The sequence below is a fragment of the Ambystoma mexicanum genome, chromosome 6p (assembly GCF_040938575.1).
Source record: "Ambystoma mexicanum isolate Mex_15411 chromosome 6p, UKY_AmexF1_1, whole genome shotgun sequence".
NCBI classification, from domain to species: domain Eukaryota; kingdom Metazoa; phylum Chordata; class Amphibia; order Caudata; family Ambystomatidae; genus Ambystoma; species Ambystoma mexicanum.
In genome coordinates, this window is record NC_090935.1 from 1,001,383,965 (window position 1) to 1,001,406,647 (window position 22,683).

Genomic DNA, 22,683 nt, shown 5'->3' on the forward strand with positions numbered 1-22,683 from the left:
GTGATATTAGAACATGAATTGTTGGTGGGTTATTGAAAAATGCTCTTTGTCAAGATAGGTTGTCAGTTTGAGCCTCATGCTGGGACATTCCAATGTGTTTTAGCATCTTCATAGCTGGTTTGTAAAGTTCTTCAGTATGTGATTTGGGTTTAGGTGTCAGTGGTTCTTGGGTTTAGGTTCCAGCAGTTATGTTCGTGGTTTCATTTGGGCCTTGGAGATATTTCGTGTTGTACCCTATGTACTAGAATGCGGATTTTATTTTATTTGACGCATCCTTATATAACATTGCTTCTCAAGCATTGTGCTTTGTGTCCAGGCCCTCACCTCCCCATCCACCCATTTCAATGAATATTGTTCCCAGGTTTTGGGTGCTGAAACGGAGAGCATGGACGAGGTCTCTAAAATCCAGAATTCAACCCTTAACTGCGCGATTTTTCGAATCAGAGAGGGGATTGAATGTTCTCGTTGGCGAACCTTGAAATAAGGAATACTGCTGGTGGAACAAAGTTAAGAAATAGCAATGTTTTTTGTATAAAATAGTGAGTTTCCCTCTGCGGCGGGGGCTGGGGTGGTGTCATTTGCGTCTGGTTCTTGGATTTTGTAAAGCTGTTTACCAGGGTACAGACGCTTTCTATCCCAGTCCCCTCCCCGTTTCAGTGGGCAGGGCTTGCGCGTCTTCCTCGGAGCCAGACTTTCCTCACGCTGTTCCCAGGGGCACCAAAGACGCTCCCAGGCACAGAGAGGAGGCCGCGCGAGCGAGCGTCCCAGCCGCAGCAGCATCGCCTCGCGCAGTAGGAAGGACAAGTACCACAGGCGCAGCGCGAGAGCCCGGAGCACTGCGCCACCTCTGAGCGGGACAAACACTTCCGACCGAGCGAGCCCCTGCCGGCTGCGTCACCAAGGAGCGGGAGAAACACCACAGAGAGTGCGGGCGGCGCGCGCGGAAACTTCCAGGGAACTGGAGCGCGGGCAGTCCCGGGCGAGCACCCCTCAGGAACCCTACCCCCGAGCAGCTCCGGAGGGCACGGTGCCCGGCAGGTGGTGCGGACCGACGGACAGCCTGCACCCCCTGCATGAATCCAAGGGACCGGCTCGCCGTCGCCATCTGAGCAAGGTGAGAGAGGCACCTGCTTCGTTGAATTGCGGCTCCTGTGCGTGGCAGCGGTTTTTTGTAATAGCCATTGTGGGAGGCACATTGTATTTTTGCAGGTAGAAGCAGTGCATCAGACTTTCAGGGTTTTGTAAATGGCTGTTGCACGCGCCGCCGAAAGCGGGTCGGATGTCCAATATTTATGTCATTTGTTTTTTCGTTTGGCAATCGGTGTAGTTAGTACCTGTTCTGAGGGGTTTTGTCCGCCCGTGCGCTCGGATACATGTAGAATGCTTACCGCGCACTTTCTTCATAGCCGTCCTCGCAGCTACGCGGGGACCGCACCTGCTGCACCAGGAAAACCAAAAAAAGTCCACTGAGCGCTCATACCGCACGCTCACTGCCAGCCTGTTTACACACTTTTACTATTTCTTTAACACAGTAGACAGCGCGAACGTTTGTGATTTAAGTTTGATTGTGTTCAATGTAAATACACGTTCTCCTTTTATGTCACCTTAGCCATTGGACTGGTTTTTTCTACCCACGGATAGGCTCTGGGGCAGGTGTTACCGGCTGCATTGTAATTTCAAACGGTTTTAGTTGGCCGTTTATTTTGCTCAGGCAGGCGCCCCGCGCACACCCTACCCACTTGTGTAGGTGCAAGCACGCGTGGACCCCCAAGTGGGTGTTTTTTTAGCGGAAGGGTGGATGTGGTATTTTTGGCCATTGGCTTCCATTGGGGGTGATGACAAGACTTAATAGGCAAAAAGTACCCACATCTGGAAGATGGGATGGGAACATTTGCACTAGAAACTGGGGGGGGGGTGCTCAGAAGGCCATAGCAGGGGTGGCAAAGGGGTCTGTTGGGCCCCGGCCCCCAGCTGCCCTGCTACCCTCACACAGTGGTTGGGAAGTTTCGGGAGCCTCACTAGGCTGGCGAGTAGCTGCCGTGGGGGTTGTCTGGCACCCGGGCGTCCCTGGAGCTCGGGGGCTGGGTGCAGGCCGTCTCTGGGCCTGGGTGCAGCGGTGGTTTGTGAGGGGCTCCGAGGGCATGGCCCCACTTGCACCTGCCGCTGCAGAGCAGCTGCGGGTTACATTATGTACGGGCACGCACTTGCAGCGGGCACACACGGATCGCCTGCATGCAGTGTTACAGCAGACGAACTTTTCAAAACAAGACATGTGTTAGGAGAGCAGGGAACGCCTATGCTTCAAACATGCAGACAAAAAGACAAACAAGGCAATATAAAGCAGCAAAGCGATGAACCCCATTGTTATTATGTTTTAGCTGACTCGCCTTTTTAAACCCTAAATCAGAAGCATCTCCGTGCACTGGTGGGGACGCGGGGCACCACTCCAAGGCCAGACTCGGTGCTCGTGGGCGGGGGTTTGGGGAAAGCAGCTGCTGTGGTGGGAGGCACGGCAGTGCCCCAGTGCCAGGCAAAACACAGCCAGAAACACACAACCGTCCATCCTGGGTGTGCGCTCTCTGCGGCCGCCAATCCAAGTGCCGGATTCGCAAGGATTGGTGCTGGAGCATAAGCTGTGCAACAGCTATCCTAATGGCTCAACCCATAACATCATACGGTATATAGATAAAACCATTACGCGAAGACCGCTGTGGCTTTTTATTGAACATAATACTAATAAAACAAAAGGAGTATTATGGTTATTTCCCGACAAACAGGTGTGCATTGTTATCATAGGTCTGTACTTTTGGGCACTTGTGCCAGGAACTGGAAATTGCCCTTTTTTACTCCCCGTGTGCCCCCCAGCGTTCTGTGTTTGGGATCTGTACATTGTCTGGTGAGCACTCCTGTGCCTGCTGGCAGCTTCCTTGCATGACCATGCCGACCCTCTTGTTCTTCTATTCCTCGACTCTACGACCACGACCGTTGTCTTGTGCTTGTCCAAATGTACCTTCTCCAGGGGTTGGTGGGATCCAGGGCACACAAGCAGCTGGGTCTGCGAACGCAGAGTCCTGGTACACACAGGCCAGAGTGTTTCTTCTGCAGGGCTGCTCCAACAGTCCTGTCTTCATTGGGCAACTATGCCCCGAGGCCATATCATGACCCTGGCTCCTGGGCACCAGGAAGGCTGGCCCGCACCCACAGCCTCCTAGGTGCCTGGCTTCCTACCTTTTCCCTCACCTTTTGTTTAATTGTTCTCTCATCCTTTGAAGAAAAGGGGAGAGAGCACTACTGCCAAAGGTGCTGCTACCTACAGCTATTTAGCACCTATGCTGCCCGGGTCTCCTGCCTCTCAGGCTCTCCTTTGGGGTGCCTATGTTATGTGAGAGGAGGGTGGGGGGCAGGGTAGGCGTGCTTTATGGATGCCTTTCATTCTCTCTTATTCCCCCCTCTCTGTCCCCGTGGGAAGCTCACCAAGCTTAAGGGCTTTAGCTTCACGGGGGTGCCCCCTCATTTTGCGGCACTAGACCGATGTGGAGTAGCTGCCCGTGATGTGATTTGCAGTTGCCTCATTACACCTGATTTACAAAGCTTAGAACTGCAGCAGATCTGGGGCTGCCTGGAGAATCTCTGTGATGAAAGCGTGCAAATGCCATTCGCAGATATGCGCTCAAGGACCTCTCAAAAGGCATCCCAGCTTTGCTCTAGTTTTAAGCTTTCTTAAGAGAGGGGGTGTGAATCGGAGACAGCCAGGCCAAAAATATTCACCCGCAAGGCTTCAAAACTGCAATGAAATACACTGTGTGAAATCTTAGGGCACGATTTCCAAAAGCGTTGAAAATACAATAGTGTTTTACAGTGGCACGATCCCATCGCAGAACACTTTGTAAATCAGGCCCTTAGTCTCCGATGCCCTGGCTGGGTTCCTTCCCTTCGATAACCTCCGGTTAAGCTGTGTGGCACTTGCTTATTTCCTTCAAATGAGATGGCGGTGGACTGTGGAAAAAAACATATGTCCCTGCCCACTGTTGCTTATGCCAAGCGCCATCTACAAAGAAAGAGGACAGGCTCTAAGATGCAAAAAGAACGTTCAGGCAAAATGGGCGAGGCATGTAAACATGCATGGGGGAGTCTCCCCCGCCTCTACTAGGACTATTACCATGATTTTTTTACACATACAAGATTTTTTTGCTACCAGTTTTAGCAGGGCCTTCTTGGTGCTATTAATTTCCTGAGGAATGTGTTCACTGTTTCTGGAGTAACCACTCCATCCACAGTGTGCTGGAGGAGGCGGGAGGTGGGGGTTCACCCGTTTACCCCTCTGCCTGTGTGAAACAAGTTTGGCATTATTCCTGCACTTCATGGCTGTACCCCAGTGAAGTTACTATTGCTCATCTCACATTTCCCGTCCCCAATTCAGGGACTCCCCTTGTACTGTTTTCTTTCCCTTTGAGAATGTGACCCTGTGTGACACAGCCTGCCCACATCCTGCGTTTAATCCCGATTACAGTGCACGCTTTTACTCTCAGGCTCATCCTGAGGATTTAGCCTCACAGCATCTTGACAGCCCACCTCAGCTCTGCTGCTACCCCGTCTAGCGCATTGTGGGTGCGGTCTGCTGGCTGAATGCAGAGGCCGGGGCTGGTTTTGGTGCTAGAGGAGGTGAAGGGCTCTTTATGCATCACCGGTCAATACCATGTCGTTACTGTGCTGGTGGCGAAGGGCGTGCTGAGATCTGAGAGGAGCTACTGCGTTAACCCTGCCACGCATCACCCCTAAGCCTGCCACCGGTTCTACATCTCCCAGTGCACCCCAACATTCACCTTGGTTTTCCATGTAAATGTCTTGTTCTTTGGTCACTTGGTTATCTTCAGATCTGATGACCTAAGGATCGCCTTCCTGTCAGGTGACCTATAGGTTTTCTGGCACCTACATTTATAACCCAAGTTCACCACTTTCTAGCCAAAGTGTTAAGCTTTTTTTTTTTAAGCTTGAGTGTTTTCTCACTCCCTCTGCTACGCATAACTGATACCAAATATTTGCGTGATCCGCGATTAGATCTACTTTACCCTTGATCTCCTCTTCTAGAGTAGTCCATATCAACGCCTTCAATATCCCCTGACTGAGGACTAATTCCTCTAGCTCCCAGCCGGCCAACCCCTTTCTTCATGATGATGGGTTGCATTTGCCAGACAGCACTGGCGCCAATATGTTCCTGTCACAGTCCACTACCAACGTGGCGTCCTTCCTAGGCAGGCCCAGCAAGTCCACAGGCCTTTTGTACAAAGCAGTATTGCAGGCTTTACTGAAATCTCAGTAGAAGGCGCCCATGGCCTTCCCCCGATCTTGGTCTGCCTACAACAACCAGTGTCCTGACTGCCTTTCCACCAGTGAAACCATACCATCTCACATGTGACAGCTGAGTTCTTAACACTGCAGCAAGTAGTCTCATCCTCAATGTAATATGAATGATGAAAGGGAATACCGATGATATAATAGCGATTCACGCGCTTCATTGAAACACAACAGGCTTTTCAGCGTGAGCCTGGCTGTTTAACGAATCCCCTGGCCAGCACCTGGTTGTGTTTACGAGCAGAACTGCGACAGAAGCACCGATGGACATCGTACAACTCGCACAGTGAAGGAGAAAACCCCGTTTCCTGTGCGTATGATTTGCTACAGTGAGCACTCGGCCAATCAGAGAGGGGCCGGACTAGGGCACGCCAGGTCATCTCCTTTTGTTAGGTTGTGCGTGCACAGTAGGATGGCAGTGGGCCGCCCCACATCACGAGATCGGGGGAGAGGGCGCCCCTTCCTCACCATTGCAGAATGCAACCTGTAACGCCTTTCCACACATGAGTAAGCTCTCGCTGGTAATTAGCAATTCCTCCACCATTCATAATAAGTTCACATGCTCCCGCCGAGGGACACCCACTGTGATAATTCGCGCGCTCATGCAGATTTCAGGCCCACCAAGCGTTAGTTTCTTCCAGACTCGTAAGAAATGGAATCCTTCCCCGAGTGATAGTTTCCCACTATGATTAAAACGCCTGTTTACATAATCAGCAGCTTGGGGGAGGGGCGGGGGGGGGGAGAGTAGGGGATAGTGGAATATATTTCTTGTGTATAGTGTCACCTCACGAAGACATGTGGCTGTGCAACATTCCGTTAGATAACATGGCCTAGGGCTGTATTATGCATTGATCAAAAATCAAGATGAGACAGCGAGGCGCATGAGTTTGCAGCTCTCCTAGCGCGTGGAGGCCCACAGAAGCGATTGATGAGAACTTCCACACCGCGTGCTCCGGTGGAGGGCACATCCTCTCACCCGAGTGAGGGGAATGTCAGAAAAGACAACCAGCCGCCATGACACGCATATTGCTGTATTAATTCCAGGCGCAGAATTCGCTCTGAGCGAGCTTTTTTGTCAAGTTACAAAATGGCACTGGATTGAGGACTGGTCTGCAAGCTTGGTAGTTCAGTCTCCTGCTTTGGATGACTGAAAACGGAGTGCATATCTGTGGGATGCTTCAAATTGGATTTACAGCCAAGACACCAGAAACTTACCTCCAATGCAAGTGCAATTTACAGCGGTATTAGCACCTGGGCTAGTATTATTCCTCAATAGTTGGAAGAAACGCTGTGCCCTAAAGGAATAATTGTGCAAATGCGTGCAATGATTGAGTATTTTTTTGGGGCGGTGTTAATATCGGCACGGAATAGGAGCTGACATGGCGGGAAACATTTTGGTGGACTGAATGGAGAAGGAGGCGTTGTAGAAGGGTAATTACCGTCCTGTAGATACGTTTCATTTCTTGGTATTCATTGGTCTTGAATGATTGAAGTCACTTTGAGCATGGTTGAAAACAGCCTCAAACGAATGTGGCAGTCTAGTACTGTGATGCGACATGTGCCACACATTTAGGGAATATTTCTTTCCCAGACATTTTGAACAATCTCTGGCATAAAGTTTGGTGACAGTTGCCAGAATATTTCTATAGGATGTGACCCGGCTGCTATGCACAGTACCAAGAGCTGTTATGACAGAAAAGATGGAAGCTGTGCTACCACAGTAAAATCCATCGGGGAAGCCGCACCTGGAGTGCCGTGTTCTGTACTGGAGACCACATCGCCAAATGCCAGTGACGGACTATAGACAGGACCTAAGAATGCTGCCAAGATTGTGGTTGCTTTGCATCAGAAAATTGCCGCCAGCACATACATCCCTTAATATTCCTACTGGGTGGTACTACAGGAAGGCGCTGAGCGTATTCCAGCAGTAACATGGTTCTGGAGCAGGGGTTTATGAAGTAACCTTTCTTTGGAGATTCACCCATAACGCAAGGAAGTTGGGCGAGTCCTAAATTAAGAGGAGAATCCCCTTCTTGTAAATTAACTGAATCCCCTTCCTGGAGGGGAGAGGGCCGCTAAACTTGTAGCAGACTCCAACGAGGCCCGGACAAGGCTTATGTGTAGAGTAAAGACTGTACGAGAGTCGGAGACGGAGCCGACAACTAAGACGAATTGATGATGGAGCAGCGAGCCCTGGACTGCCTGGATCAAGTGGGCCTGATCTTACTTATTTTAAGGCAATACCTACTTACCGTGAAGATTGCTATATTGGACGGCATGTACGTTTCTGCTCAGATGTGGAATTCAATTCTTGGACCATCACTATAAGGCAGCGCTTTGACCTTTTCCCACTGTCATTTGTTTATTGGGCCTTCATAAGGGGAAGGCCGTTTTGTAGTACCGCCCACCCCACCCCTGAACAAAAGGAAAGGGGGGTTGGAATCCCAACCTTCACAGTCTCAAGGAACATTCAGAGCGGTAAAGAATGAAGGAAGTAGGTAATGGATAAGTGAGAATAAATCCATGATCAACACAAACATTCCAGTGCTTAAACAGTACAGTACAAATGCAAAGAATGACAAGGCAATGAGAAGCAAGGTACGTTGTACAAAAGAAGAATGAGGAGGAATTCCAGAGGGATTATACAAACCCGGGGGGTTGGGGGGGCAGTCACATGGTTAAAAGCTAAACTAGGTCCATAGGATTTTCTGGAGAGGAGGTTTGCCAGTCTTTTTCTGAATTATTTTGAAATTATTGCGCAGTGAAACTTCCTTTTCAGTTAATATTTTGACTTAAAATACTGGTATTTAATTCACTTTAAAGGTGTGTCTAACTTCATCAACGGTGGAACGTGGCTCCGTTATGAGGGTTCAGGGTTAGACAGGGGTGTATAAGAAAGGCTTAAAGCAGTGGTCTTCAAACTTTTTTTAGCAAAAATATCGTTTCCAGCCACCACCCCTCCCCCGATAAGCCATATATGCTTATATTTTCTATTGAAAACCGTCACCGTAATCCCGTTTGAAAGAGCTTCGCGTATCCCTGGGCATCCTTCAACCCCCCCCCCCCCCATTAGATGGACCAGTCCCACAGTTGGAAGACCATTGGTTAAGGCGTTTGAAGCAAGCTGAGCGTCACTGGAGCAATGACACATGTTGAATTCTAACGAGCCTTCCCAAGTCCGCTCGCAAAACGGATGCTTGCTTTCTGTGAAAGCAGGCCTCCCCGTCAGAGCCCGAGAGGAGCAACAAGCGAAACTCAGCCCTGTCCATGTGATGGCCCAACAAAGCGGTCATTATTTATGGTTGGCCGGTCTGAGAGCTTCCAACCAGCCGTCACACTGGGATCCGCAGCCCTGAAGAGGAGACAGGACGCTGGAGGCAGTCACTTGGGAAAGTCTTTTGAGAGGTCAGAGCCACTGCGTAGTAAGCACCAACCGTGGACGGCGTGCATGTTTTCACGAAGTGCAGCCACACGGAAGGGCTACGGAGGCCTGCGGCGGTCAACTTGAGGCCAAACCTATGTGATCAAAATAGAAACTAATGCAGATAATTATAAAACGTGGGGCACAGGCGGCTCTGCCTCTACCTATAAACATGCATGATATCACGCCCCATTTACAGTCACAGCCACAGTGCAAGTAGACAAAAGATGAACTCATCTAGTCATATCCATGCACGTCTCAAATACGTCAACTTGTTCTATGGAATGGAAGTTTATTGTTCAGTGCGCCAAATCGCTCACATGGTCAGATTGTTCCCCATGTGTGCTGTGCCAGGGAAGCAACAGTGTCTCTATTGCATTAGTGCTAATTGTCTGGCAAGGCCAGGCCTTTAAGTGGGCCATGGCCAGGCCAGGCTCAGCCCCGGCAGTTGTTAAATATTGGCCTTGAACCAGGGCTCTGCCAGGGCTCCCGAACTGACTCCCCGACCAGATTTCTTTCCTCCAGTAATGCTGCTCTTCAAGGGTAGATGCCACTTTCAGCCGCGTTTAGAATTACAAAATTAGTTAAAGAAATGTGGTTGTTTTTAAACACTGACGGAAATGACAGGAGAATACATTGTTTCATTTTTTTTAAACAACTTTATTTTCTTCTCATGGACTCAAGTTACAAGCATATGTGTGGGAGGTAACATACAGAGATTTTCCATTGTACTTTTACCCCCCTCCCCCCAGTCCTCTTTTCAAGTCTGTAGGAAGTCCATGAGTTTTAACTTTTATAGCTCCCCCCCCTTTTAGTCTATAGTAATGTAAATAACATATATCCCCTTTCAATCTTCCCTCCCCCCAACTGGGCTGGTTCCGTTTTCCTACACCGTTAGCTTGTGCAGTTGCAGTTCGGGCATTATTTGCCTGAGTCAACGGTTGCTGTGGGCCCCTTTGAGTTTCCGTCTTATCGGGGGTCTTAGTTCAGGATCATTCTCAACAGGTTAGGTCTGTGGAAGTAGGCTTCCCTGTCCGTGACATAGTCTATGAATGGGTCCCAGATTTCTCTGAATTTCAAGTATTTGTTGTCTTTTATGGCCCCTACCTTTTCCATTGCCAATATGTGCCATATTTTGACCCACCAGCACACGACCACTGGGCTTTCAGAGGTTTTCCATCCTTGGGCCAGGGTTGTTTTTGCCGCGTTTAGTAGCTGCGTGATCAGAGCTGCGTTGTTACCTGTCTCTGCGTAGATCCCTTCCACTGCGGCACCTAAGAGTATTACCTTTGGGTCTTAAGGGAGTTGTCTTCCAGTGATTTCTCTTATATGTCCCAGTATTTCTTTCCAGTATATTTCAGCTTTAGGGCAGGTCCACCACATGAGTACCGGTTGATAACCCAGACTCCAATAGCCTTACATTTAGAGAAAAGGGCTTGCAAAAAGAAATGTTATCAAGTTATCACCATACATTCTCTCTCCATTGCATTTTAGTGGTGAGAAAATAGGTTGTTTTAAAATACCTCTATTGACCATCGGTCATAGAGTTACTTTGTTGTTTTAATGATAAGACACACGCCTTGGGGGCGGAAAGATTAAATACAAAATACCAACCTCCATCTTGTGTGCACTTACTTGTAGACACTAGGAAAGTGTTTTAGAGAGGATAGGGTCAGGATCTCGACATCTCTTGTAGTCGGCTCAGGAAGAAAGTTTGGATGTTAAAATGGATTTAAGGAGGGTGGCTGGGTGTGAATCAAAAGGCAAGCTCCCTTTCTCTAAATCAGTGTGGGTTAAGAAGACACTAAAAGTGCAGTGAGAATTGAGGTAGGTAAGGTAGGGTGAGGTGTGTGGGTAGAGGCTGCAGGGGTGGCAGAGGCCAGAAGATCTCTTAATGTTCAGTGTGGAAGTCGAGCCTTTCAGTGAGGTAGGGCAGATATGCCTCACTTTCCAGAGATGACTCCCAGCTCTGTAGAAGGCTGTGTGGGAACAGTGGGGCAGCCTCTGAGGAGTTTCCATCCCATTGAGTAGATGTCCAGTTGTATTTGTTGCTCCTGCTCAGTAAATAGCTTAGCTCTGCATATCCAGGCTGTTTATAGCTTTCTTGTCTTAGTCTTCTATGGGTAGGTTGCTTCTCTATCTTCAGCTGTTTTGATCATGGGTGTTTATGTGAAGGAAGGGTGATTTACCATAGCTGGGTGTTCCCGAAGGTCGGTGACTTTCTCTTTGAGTACTTTTCTAGAATGTCAGTTGGCAGTTATGTTTCGAATCTCCACGTTGGCCATTTAGCGGCTGCAAGCTGTGATTACACGGTGTGAATATCAGTCTCAAACAGAGTAGTTACCTTTATTCCGATATATATATCTTCAATCACTTAAGTTTCAATTGTTTCATTTAATTTGTAAATTATTATCGCTGACCCTTTAACCGTTGGCTCGTCTTGGGACATCAGGGGCAAATGAAGTGCTGCCCCCAGCGAGGCGATGGGGCAATTCACACATGGGTACCTGCTTACTGTTGGCAGTAGAGGCTCTGTAAAAACCATGGCACAACATGGTGGCACACAGATGATTGGGTGCATTCAAAGGCTTTGGCCTGGATACTGGCGGTATTGGACCGCCGGTTTCTCTCATGCTGTGAGGGGACAAATCCTAGGAAACCTTTTGAGACACGTTTTCTTTTTTTGTCTCAAAAGAAGAACTCCTTGCAAAAAGAATGTTGGAGCGGGCGGAAAGGCCGGTCTACTCTGACAGCAGTGATATGCAAATGCTGTGCGGAAGCCCCGGGACGCAGTGCCGTCTCAATGCCCGTCTGTAGGCCGCAGAGTGCAATTATTGCTACTGTGGATTTTAATTAGCTGTATAATTATCCCCTGCATTTAGCAGCCCCTTCAGCGCATGGCTTGTTGCTGCTGGAAAACCGCTGCCACATGAAAGAGCCGCAGCCATGGCCCTTGAGATGGCCTCTGCAGAGCGACCTAGGAGTACCAGGAAACAAAAGCAGGATTCAAGCTCTCGCGTTAGTTGAGGCAACACTTCCCTGCGAGATTGTGATCATGCCAGCTACCTTTAATAGCAGTAACCCAACCAGGAATGATCTTGTTCTGAACTCCTTTTGCTTATGCCCTTATTGATTTTTTTTTTGTTTTGGTTTCTGGATGAAGCACGCAATTCCCAAAGGCGCGCGTGCTTCGTCCCTTGATTCTGTTGCCCCTACCCATTGATTATCACCAGCGGACAGTTCCCATTCTCAGGGTCTGCTGAGCAAGCGCTCTCATTCCGAACATTAATTATCAGTTTTCCAAAGCACGCGCCTTCCAAAAAGAGCAATAGAAACCCAACTGTCACATCGATTCGCACTTGATTCATTACAGAGCTTCTCTGCTGTGGCTAGTGGGCTCTGCAGGGGCAGTGCCAGGGCACAAGGGATCACACTAGACACGAGCAATGGATGCCACTCTGCCCACATTGTTATTAACCAAACCAAAATGTGACCCCCCCACATAATACACCCCACAACAACCAGTGGTCAATTCCTGAAAATTAAAGTGGGCAGACTCGTCAACAAATGCACTGGGATGTAACGTCACCAGAAATTAGCATATCAAGGTGAAATACCCACATTTCATTAAATTGGCTTTACATAACCACCCAAAATTGAACAGGACGAATGTCATTTACCTTTCATAAAATCAACACACACACAAAACCAAGAGAGGATTTTTTCCTCCAATAGTGTTTTTGAAAACGTTAAAAGGTGTGCATGTTTTAAACTCCAAGAACCAATACAAATATTTTACCTGGGACTTACAGTACCGAAATGGGACAGTTTACATTTAGTTGTTTGTTATTTCTCTTCAGGTTATATAGTGCAGTGGTGAAGTGTCCGGCCTAAAAAAATGATGGCTGTGGTTTGAGCCCTGTGGTTGGCTTTAATGCATAAATTCAAAGAGGACATTCAATGTTTCTCATTTTAGCTCGGAGGAACTGAGACCACCCTTTGAAAAAAGTGTGTGGACTCCGTCCCCCCGCGTGCACCCTCGACTTGAGCCCTGACAACAACACAATTCATCATATCCAACTGACAGCTGGTCATGGCGCACCATGACTTCCGTCTCTCAAGGTGGTGCGTGGTGGTGAGGCCCCTAGCCCCTCCCCACCATGCCCTCTCAGGGGGCGTTACCAGGAGGCAGACCCCTCGTCACCGGCTCAAACGGCCTCATGATCCCATCCCCCCTAACACCTGTCCCGCCGGTACCCCCCGCTGGCCGTTCAAACATTATGATGGGGGCGTCCTTTGCCATTCCAGCTTCGGAGTCCCCCAGAAGGGGCATCTCAGTGTCCACATGGTCCTCCCCAACCTGCTATCTCCCTCCTCCATCCCCCCTCACCCTCTGACCTCTGAAAGTCAGGGTGGGTAGGATAGTAAAATCCAACAGAAGAGCGGTCGTGATAGCCAGCGGGAGCACGGCGGCGTGGATTTCCCCAGGAGAGACAGAAACCAATGAACACTTCCCTCTCTGCCCTCCTTTTATGTGGGATTTATTGCAACGCTGCACCCCCCCCCCATCCCCCCAAGCCAGGCCCCCAACAGCGACCAAGGCAGGCATCCGCCGCCCAAAACCAGTTTACGGTGGCGCACACGGGGTGCCACTGGCCACTCCTGCCCCAGCCCGAAGCTTGTGTTGAACCCATCACGTGGCCAGTCACACAGTGTTGGTGCATGCCATTAAGCCTGGGCCTTATATAGCAATGCAGCACATGCTTGTATGAGCCCATGTTGTGTCCCAATGATGTCATAGAGATTGCCATCTCACACATCTACTCTGGGTAGAGCTGCTACAGACATCTGTAGCTACATGGGCTACACGAGTTATGTTATGTTATTTTATATTTGTATAGCGTCTACTGCAATTGTTATGCTTCAAAGCGCTGTGGGGTGGAAGGCCCTTTGGAAGACCTCAGTCTGTGCAAGCATGGACATCAAAAGAGCATTACATTGCATGCAAATAGTAAATGGTGACTATTCAATTACTTGCAGAGATGACAAGTTTGAAACATTATGAAAATCATGCATAGCACTGTGGTCAGCACTAAGTATAAGGGGGTGGTGCAGTGTGCACATCTGGGGTTGTCAGGGTTATCAAATGTACCTTAATGCATTTGCATCAGCCTAGTCATGTGCTTGCTTCCCATCTGCATTACCATTTGAAAGCCATTAGTTTGTAACTGTGCCAACACTAAATCCACCAGCAGTGCAGTGATCTGAGATGGTGCTATATGGCTGGTCTTGCGCGGGATATCGTGCACTGATATTCACAGTATATTACCGTCACTCGTATGGGTCATTAACCATACACTTTGCATTCACCTGAGAAGGGTAATCTACACAGTGCAATGACTGGAAGTGCTTCTATGGCCGAATAAATAGACATGCACAAGTGTGCACCACTCTAGGTGACATGGTCTGATCCTCAGTTCCATAGGTTGAACAAAGTTTCAATGTCTGGCCCGGAATGCCACGAGTTAGGGGTCACACCTCACACCTGTAACTGGCACTCAATTGCTGCTAGAATCTGGATGCTGTGCTGAATGATAGATTATGATAGGTTATTTATTACGCGCTTGATACCCAGAGGTTTCTAAGCGCGGACACAGGGATTGAACCTGTGTTGCTCCGTGTCATCTTGCTTCCAAGGCGAGCCCGTTGCCCCTGAGATATCCTCCCGAGATGTACGCTCCACTCTGGTATGTTCGCATTTGCTCCATAGCACGTCGCACAAAGCAACAGCAGCAACCCTTGGTAATAGCACTGTAGGAAAATAGGCGACCCCAATGATTATGTTCTTAACTAGGTACCCTCTTGACCTCCTGTGTACAACGACACACCAACGTGCCACTCCCTGCGATCCCTGAAGGATCCGTGTGGTGTAGTGTAGCAAATTCAGCATACCATAACGAGGGTTCACTTCAGAATCCTGTGTCAGAAGCACGCGTTCTCTCTAGTGGAGCGTCAGCCATGGATCAATATTCACTGCATAACACCACACCGCACTGCCCCCCACACTCTACACACCACAAACATACAAATTACTCCCGACACCCCCTGTGCACACACCACAAACAAAGCCCACGCAACAACATGACCACACATCCCGCATCACACCGCATCCCACAACACCAACCCCCACAACACACCATGTGGGGAACATCACACAGTACATGAGAAGGTAGACTGACAGTACGAAATTGCATTGGGAGATGTATCGGTGTCCCGCCACGGCCTCTACACATTTGTCACCAAGACCATAGGCGCTGAGTACACGGGGTCACCTTCCCCTGTACTGCTTGAACAATGGGGGCAGGAGTGTCTTTTTGCCCGTTGTGAATCTATTTGTTGAAACTATTGAAACGCTTACGAAAACAAACAAAATTTCGGATTGAGTGCTGGACTACAGGGCTTCTTTCTCGTTTCCTGCTGGGTGCAGGCTTGATGAAGTTTTAGCATGGATCGGCGAGAGCTGATCTATGCTCCCTTCCCCCCCACCTTCAGCCCATCATCCCTTATCCCTTTCGGCTTCAGTGTGCTCCAGCAATGCCTCCCTGAACACTGTGGCTATTCCCAACAGGCCTTGAAGTGGGGGAATAGGAGCCTTGCCTCTTGTGAAAGACAGATCCCTCCTTCTACCAGAGTACTGCAGCATGGAATGGGACATTTCGAGGTTTACAGAATGTCATTTTGAAGCACAAACATTGTATTTTTGCTGTATTTTTCGCAGCAACTTTATTAATTGTGTTGAGTGTCTGTGGCAGTGATAGTATGGTGAGGGAGAGACAGGGAGCAACAGCAATTGTAGATGTAACCAATATCCTTAAGGAGTCATACATTTGCAAACAGTATCTGCTACTTTGTATGGTGAATATGAAGGATCACTATTATTATATATGGAGCAACACTAGTCTATGTAACCATGAGTGTGGCTTTTTCTGGAATAGCGTAAACTGCAGCTGAATCACTTCTAGAGGCAACTAACATTGGCAGGCAAGGCACGGGGAGATTGACTGATTTGTGCAGGATCACACGCTTTGGTTATGTGGTGAAGCCAGGATTGAGACTAGTCAGAAATGTAGGTACTTGACCAGGCCTCTTCCTAGCTCAAGTTGGTACAAATATGTGTTCATGGGTTTGAAAACCTAAAATAATGTTCCATTTTATACAGATGACTTTAAAAGTGCTCAAGCCACATGATACACCAACTTGACAATGTGTATGTACATCATTGTAGAAACATGTTGATTAAAAAGAGCTTGGGTGTAATTTGTTTTGAATCCTAAATTGCACAGGGTGGACCACTTCTGTTTGCACTTTTGGGCAAAAGGGCCCTTTACTTCAGTATTGTTTCCATGTAGTGGAACAGTTAATAGTAAAATATATGCATTAGCGTTAAGGAGTCGGTATATATAAAATAAAATAATTTTGCCCACATACTGAAAATCAAAAGTCGACACCCATGACTGGGACCACTGTTCACGCACAGCTGCTGTGCACATGACATTTAGAAGCCAATGGTTGCGCTCCTTTTATCTCTAGCTCATGACGAGTTCTTGCTTATGATTAGGAAGACAGCAGTAGGGCTTTACTGTGCTACCAGTGAGGAAAAAGTCATTTTGAACTGCAAAAACTACTATGCGCTGCCTATGCACGGACTTTGCACTGCAAAAACAAATGTTTGCACGGTTCCATGAATCAGGGTTTGTTACAGCAGTGCAAAGTCACTTTTCAGCAGTGCAAATTCACTTTGAACCGGGCAAATATTCCATGAATCGGCCCCAAAGTTTTTAGCACGCAAGGAGTCTGGGGTCAGGATATTATGCAGAATTCCAATTTTTAATCATACATTTCCCACATATAGTATTTCCTTGGATACGCCATGAAGTACATATATCATAAGGTATAATGAGATGGGTGGTAAAATAGTATTTGCAATACCTCCAGTTTTTACTATATTTACTCCCATTGTTTATCAGATACCACTCAGAACTGCTCAGTGGAATTATATCCCTGTAGTGGACGGCTATCCATCTATTATTCCACGTACGCCGCCTACTTGTATCTGCTTGTTAGCATGGTGATAGCGGGCGATGGAGCCTCGTGCGCATGCCCAGGTCTTTGAAGGCCAGCGCCTGCTGGGCTGGGCTCTGCATGCGCAGCTTTCAACACTCGGAATCGCGCGACCTGAAGACAATGTCAGGTGGCCGGCCGAGCAGTGGCAGCTTTGTTTTCAATGTGTTAATGTACTGCTGGGCCCTGGGGTACAATGGGCCTTCAGTGCTACTTTAATCCGCGCCACATGCAGATGACCTGAGCGCCGGCCCCACTCCGAGACAGAGCCCTCGTTATGTGCACGTGGACCAGTTGCTCAGTCGGATGTGCAGCTGTGACAGGACTTGTCTGGGGGATTCGGGGAAACCCGAGACTCGGAATCTTTTTTTTTCCCCCATTAGGGATAACGCACATAACAACTGTCCTTGAAGTACCTGCTATAATGATTAAGACATGTATGCTACACTGTTAGCTCTTGGTTCAGCGTGCATGTGTTCTTTGCATGATTGCTGGGAAGCAAGAGGCGCCCCCTACAGCAGCGCAGATAACCACGCATTCACCTCGCCTCAGACAAGGCCAGACCAGGACTGTAGTCATTAGTCAAGCAGGCTCCCCGCTCCCCTCCGCCCCCCAACCAGAGGTAGCGCAGTCAGGGGATATGGCCTCTTCCTCACCCTGAAGTATCCTGGGAGCCATTGTCAGGGCAGTCTCTGGAAAATGTAGCACCCAGTGCGGAACGCTAGAATGGACCCCCATCCCGCAAACCGCGCACTTCAACCCCACCACCACATTATGAAATCATTGCAATATCAACAAAAGCTGACTTTTATTAACTTGCAATGAGAGTACTGACATGTGATACACAGACACAACAAAGCAGAGAAAACATGTTGCAAAAGAGAATTCACTCTCTAAGATGTTGCTGCTGTCGAAGCTTTGAGGGGCCAAGCCTGATTTGCATATGGCCTTTCCCCTTTTGTAATGGCTTGGCAGGCGAAAAACGATGGTCTGGGGGGGTGCTTGCCCACAGCAATGCCAGAGGTTTACGATTAATTCTAAACCTTCCAGCCATCAACTCTTTTGTTTTGCAGAAGCATTTAATCTGTTGCCAATCTATTATTCCGATTATTTTCCTCTTAATTAATTTGAAAGTATAATGGGAGCCAATAGTCTCCATTTAGCCACTAAATCCATAAATATGCTTTTCTCAATGTAAATAATTTACTGAAACTCCTCTGAATAATCGTTAAGATCAATATAACCAAGAGCGTCAAGGCAAGCCACACATTTGGAAACAACCAATATTCCTTTGTATGGTGAACATGTTGCAACAAACAAAACATTTTCACTATAAACAAGCTACAACAGTTGACTTTTCCAATGCTGCAGCTTAGTGTAATTAACCATAAGTACATTTGTTTAAAATGTGTACACACTGAAAATCATTCCCAATTTTGGCAGCTAAGGCAAAGTGAGATAACAAAATGTGCACAGGATCACACACTTTGGTTAGGTGGTTGTGAGGAATTCGACCATCCGCACGGTGGGTGTGCACTCGCCTCAGCATTTTTTAAATGTTGAATGAAATTAAATGATGGTAGATCAACCTCTGGAAAATGTCGGGGGGTAAATTTGCGCACATTTTCCTATGCTCACCGCAAGACATGTGCATAGACCTGTGTACTCTGGGTGGACACAGCTCCCCCCCCCCTTGTCATATTTAATTGGGATATGCCAGGTGGAGTTCACAATGCATCTCCAGAAGGGGGAGGGCCAAACCTTCCCCCTGTCATGGCCAGCCTAACTCACTAACAAAGGCTCCATGGGGCTCCCCTGTCCTTTTGTTGAGCCAGGTAGCTGATGGTAGAACATCACATACTAATCAATTCAAACAGGCCATCATGGGACCTGGCTGCAGAGGCTAACAAAGGAGACAGGAAGCCCCAACATGCTTTCTGTCCATCTTTTGGTAGATCATCTGATGGCTTCACCAGAAGCAGAAGGAATAACTCATCATTGGACCCTGGCTGAAGGTACACTCTGCCTTACATCTTCCTCCATTGAAGGAAGGCCAGGACCTCCAAGATGGAAGCATGATCCCTCCCCTAAACATCTCCCAGAGAACAGAGGGAGATACCGAATCCAGAGGACCCTGCAGCAGCCCCAGAACCAGTACCCAGCCAGCACACAGCATGCCCTGCTAGGCTCTGCAGCAAGCTTCCTAGGTGGGAAGTGTCAGAGAGTCCCTGAAACCAAAACCAAGGACAAGGCAGCTGCCTGCAACACACTCCTCAGCTTTGGGCCATCCGCCTTAAAGGACGACACAAGCCCAGTGAAGAAGCTAGCAGAAGTGCATCAACAAGCATCTACCAACGTCTGCCTTAAAGGATGTTTTCAAGCCAGTCGAGCCCCTCTGCACTGCTGAATGTTGTTATGCCACAGTTGCTAAGCTGTCCGAGATGCTTCGACCAACACTTCAGAACTGCTGACCAGCACTGAGACAATGATTCATGACCACGAGCCGCCGTGTAGGCCAGCCTGCAGCCGTCCATCCAGCCTTGCTCGCCGAACTGCCTGCCGCCTGATACCCGCAGCTGCCTCCCGTCTTGAACTCTGTCGCAGAAGCTGCAAAGTGCCCTGAAACTGACTCAACCCTGTCGAGCACCAAGAACTACAAACACAAGGTACATTGTGCTTCTGTCTCCCTGGTCCTTCTTCGAAGGCCCCTAGAGACATTTTATCACCAGTTGCTCCCTTTGTGCGGAAGCCAAGTATCCTTGAACTGTTGTGATTATTTACCATACCGACCACCCTCCTGTCAGTATCCAGAGTGCACCCCTTTTCCTTCTTTGAAACTGTCAGTCCTCTGCATTCCTTTACAGGGTGGGTTTTATTTTATAGTGTTGCTAGAACTGCCTGTTGTGATAATAATAAAGTAGATATTTGTATATAGCAATGGCTGGACAGTCCCTTTTATCATTGGGTAATTATATATTTGCTGTGTTGCAATTAACCAATGATCCACAACCTTTTGGAGATAAGCCTGCCCTTCCATCCACGTTACCAAAATTGGATGAGGGGGTTTATAATTTGCTTTTGTTTCCAATCTGTTCGGATCCCTTCTGCACCTCGGTTTATTGTTTCTAGCACTTGATTAATGCTACAATGTGCTCTTTCATAGTGTCTTTACATGAAATCTGTGCAATATTCCCGCCTCCACTTTGTCCTTGTAAGGGGACAGTAGATCCCCTGTGATACTGCATTGCACACACAAGGGGTGAGCCGAAACGTGTTGAATTGCCCTCCATCTCGCAGGAATGGTGGTGGTCACTTTAACGGATTCACATTCTGGGGCCAGGGCACTGCAGGACATCTAGCAATGGCCTATGAAGGCAGTGGGGTTGGGGGACTCAGGTCCTCCATCAAAATCTAGACACCGGGTCTCAGAGGTCTCATTCAGCAAGGGCAACAGAGAAATCCAATGCAAGGTTGTCCAAAGATACTATTATATGCCATCGAAATTAGCAGGAAGTGAAGCTACTGTCTTCACCGGATTGCTGGAGAGGCTGTGGGGGACACTGGGTCATCACCAGGTATGGGCTGTTGTGAGTGGGATCCTGGGAGTGGTGACTGGGTTGGAGCCTTGTCCTATGCTGTTCAGGGTTGGTGGAGGACTGGCATGACGACACTAATGTGATCCAGCTTCTTCACACAATGCTGTTTGTGCCCAGAAAGGCCATCCTCATTAAGTGGAAGTCCCCAGATGGCCCTTTATTGAGTGCTTGGGAGGGAGGGGAGCTTTCCGGCCTTTGTAGGTTCAAGAGGCAGACATGGAATGGAGAGATCACGGCGGCTCTGGGAGTTATACGACCAATACATTTGACTGTGTTGTGGCCATCCTAGGTCGGTTGCAGTGGGGGTGGAGAGGGTGATCGGGTCGGTACGGCGAGAAGGGTGGGTCGGGTGGTGTGGAAGATGGGGTCCCTTGTGTGGGGTGCTAGGAATGTGTAGGTGTTTTTCTTTTGTTATCTCCCTCCCAAGGCGTTTGGGGTTTGGGCTATTCTCCCCCTGGAAGTGCATTTTAAGCTGTGCGGCCCGGCTGCGTGTGAGCCATCCCTTGCCCGTCTCCTTCTTTTTGTAACCCCAATATGTGATTCTCCTGATGTGTATTATGCTCCCTAAATATGGCATTGGTTGCTATTCTGGTATTTTCTTTCCATGTTTGTATGTTATATTTCTCTTAATAAAAAAGGTTTAAATAAAAAAAGAAAAGAATATTCTAGACAACACTGCACAAGAGCAGTGACATAAACCAATACTCTGTGAGCACATGCAGTTCTGTGGTATGGGGGCACAGCGGGATTCTGCATGCACCCGCCATACCTTATCATGGCCTTCCTTTGCCTAGCAGTGGTGTGTGTCTGTGTATTCATTTGTCTAGTCTAACCTGTCTAGTCTAACTGCGTATTTGATCTGTTTAATCTGTTGGTTTCACTCCGTTAAACATACTTCACGTTCCTCTACAGCCCTTTAGTCTACCTGCTGAATCAATCACACAATTCTGTGTATGCCGTCTATCAACATGCACATTCTGTGAAAAGTTGCCAGCCATACTCATATCTTATTCCCACTGTTGGCTGCCCAGGTCGGAACCTTGTAGAAGTGGTGCCCCATAGAAACCGCCCGTTGTTATTTTGGTTTAAGCATCAAGTTTTGGCAGGTGTGACGAGTCAGAAGAAGGACAGAGGTGGATTTCTCCCATTTTTAGATTTTATTCAACAAAATAAGAGAACAAAACTCCTAACTATCCTTAAGCTATGGATCTTCCCTGCCTGACGCAAACTAACTAGGGTGCTCGTCAGTCATCGGTGAGTCCAAAAGGAAGGACTGTCCTCTGTCCAAAGCTAAACTATTCTGTCCCTACTACTATGAAAATGAAAACAGCATAGGCACAGGAGAATGACTCCCTTCTCCTGTGGTCTGCTTTTCAGCACAATCACTTTAGTAACTTAACCGTAGTTAGTCCGTGGCAAATATTTAGACCAGTTCATACAGTTCACAAATAGGGCTCTTCAGTTTCTCTCTCGTGTCCTTGATACCTTGCTTTCCCCTTCTGAGGTTATTCTTTGCTTGCCCTTTATTTAGTACACTTAGCGCTTATTCTATAGGCCACTGTTTCCCCTGGCTGGGGCAGTCACATGGAGTCTCAAATAATCTTGCTCTTGTCTTTCACTTGATAGTCACTGAGCCTGGCATGCACATTCCAATTACGACCATGCCTGGTATTTACTTCTTTGATTTTACTGGGACGAGTATGAATGTTCCAGTAACGATTCTCTTCTGTTTCCACTTCTTTAGATTTACTGGTATGAGTATGAGGATAACAGTAATGATTCTCACTTCCCTGGGATGAGTATTATTGGGACGAGTATGAGTGTACCAGTAATGATTCTCACTTCTCTCCACCTCTTTGGTATCACTGGGATGAGTATGAGGGCGCCCGTAATGTGCTCTTCGTTCTTCACTGTTCTTTCTTTCTTATTTATGTCCCCATATAACTTCCTACTGTACTTAGGGAATAGTGGGTTGCGTTCCTCATTGGAAAGAGTATGATTATTATGCTTGTTATCCTTCACGGGTCTCCCGTGTTCTCTGTTACCTCTCTCACTTGGGGTTAGCGTCACCGGGCCTGTGATCAGGACAGGATACTTTCTTCTGTTCATCAGGTTGGCTTCTTCCCTCTCGACTTCGCTCTCTCTCCTTCTCTGCACCCGCTCCGTCTTGTGAACAGGTCTGTGGTCTCGGCG

The 22,683-nt window shown here is 48.1% G+C and overlaps 1 protein-coding gene across 1 annotated transcript in view; it reads left to right on the top strand.

Annotated features, from left to right (window-relative positions):
- Positions 1-683: 683 nt before the first annotated feature.
- The window catches only part of MEGF10 (multiple EGF like domains 10), a 373,462-nt gene continuing 351,462 nt past the window's right edge, over positions 684-22,683 (top strand). The window contains exon 1 of the mRNA XM_069625609.1: positions 684-1,114. The gene's annotated coding sequence lies outside the window, so the exon portion shown is untranslated. The remainder of the gene's footprint in view (positions 1,115-22,683) is intronic.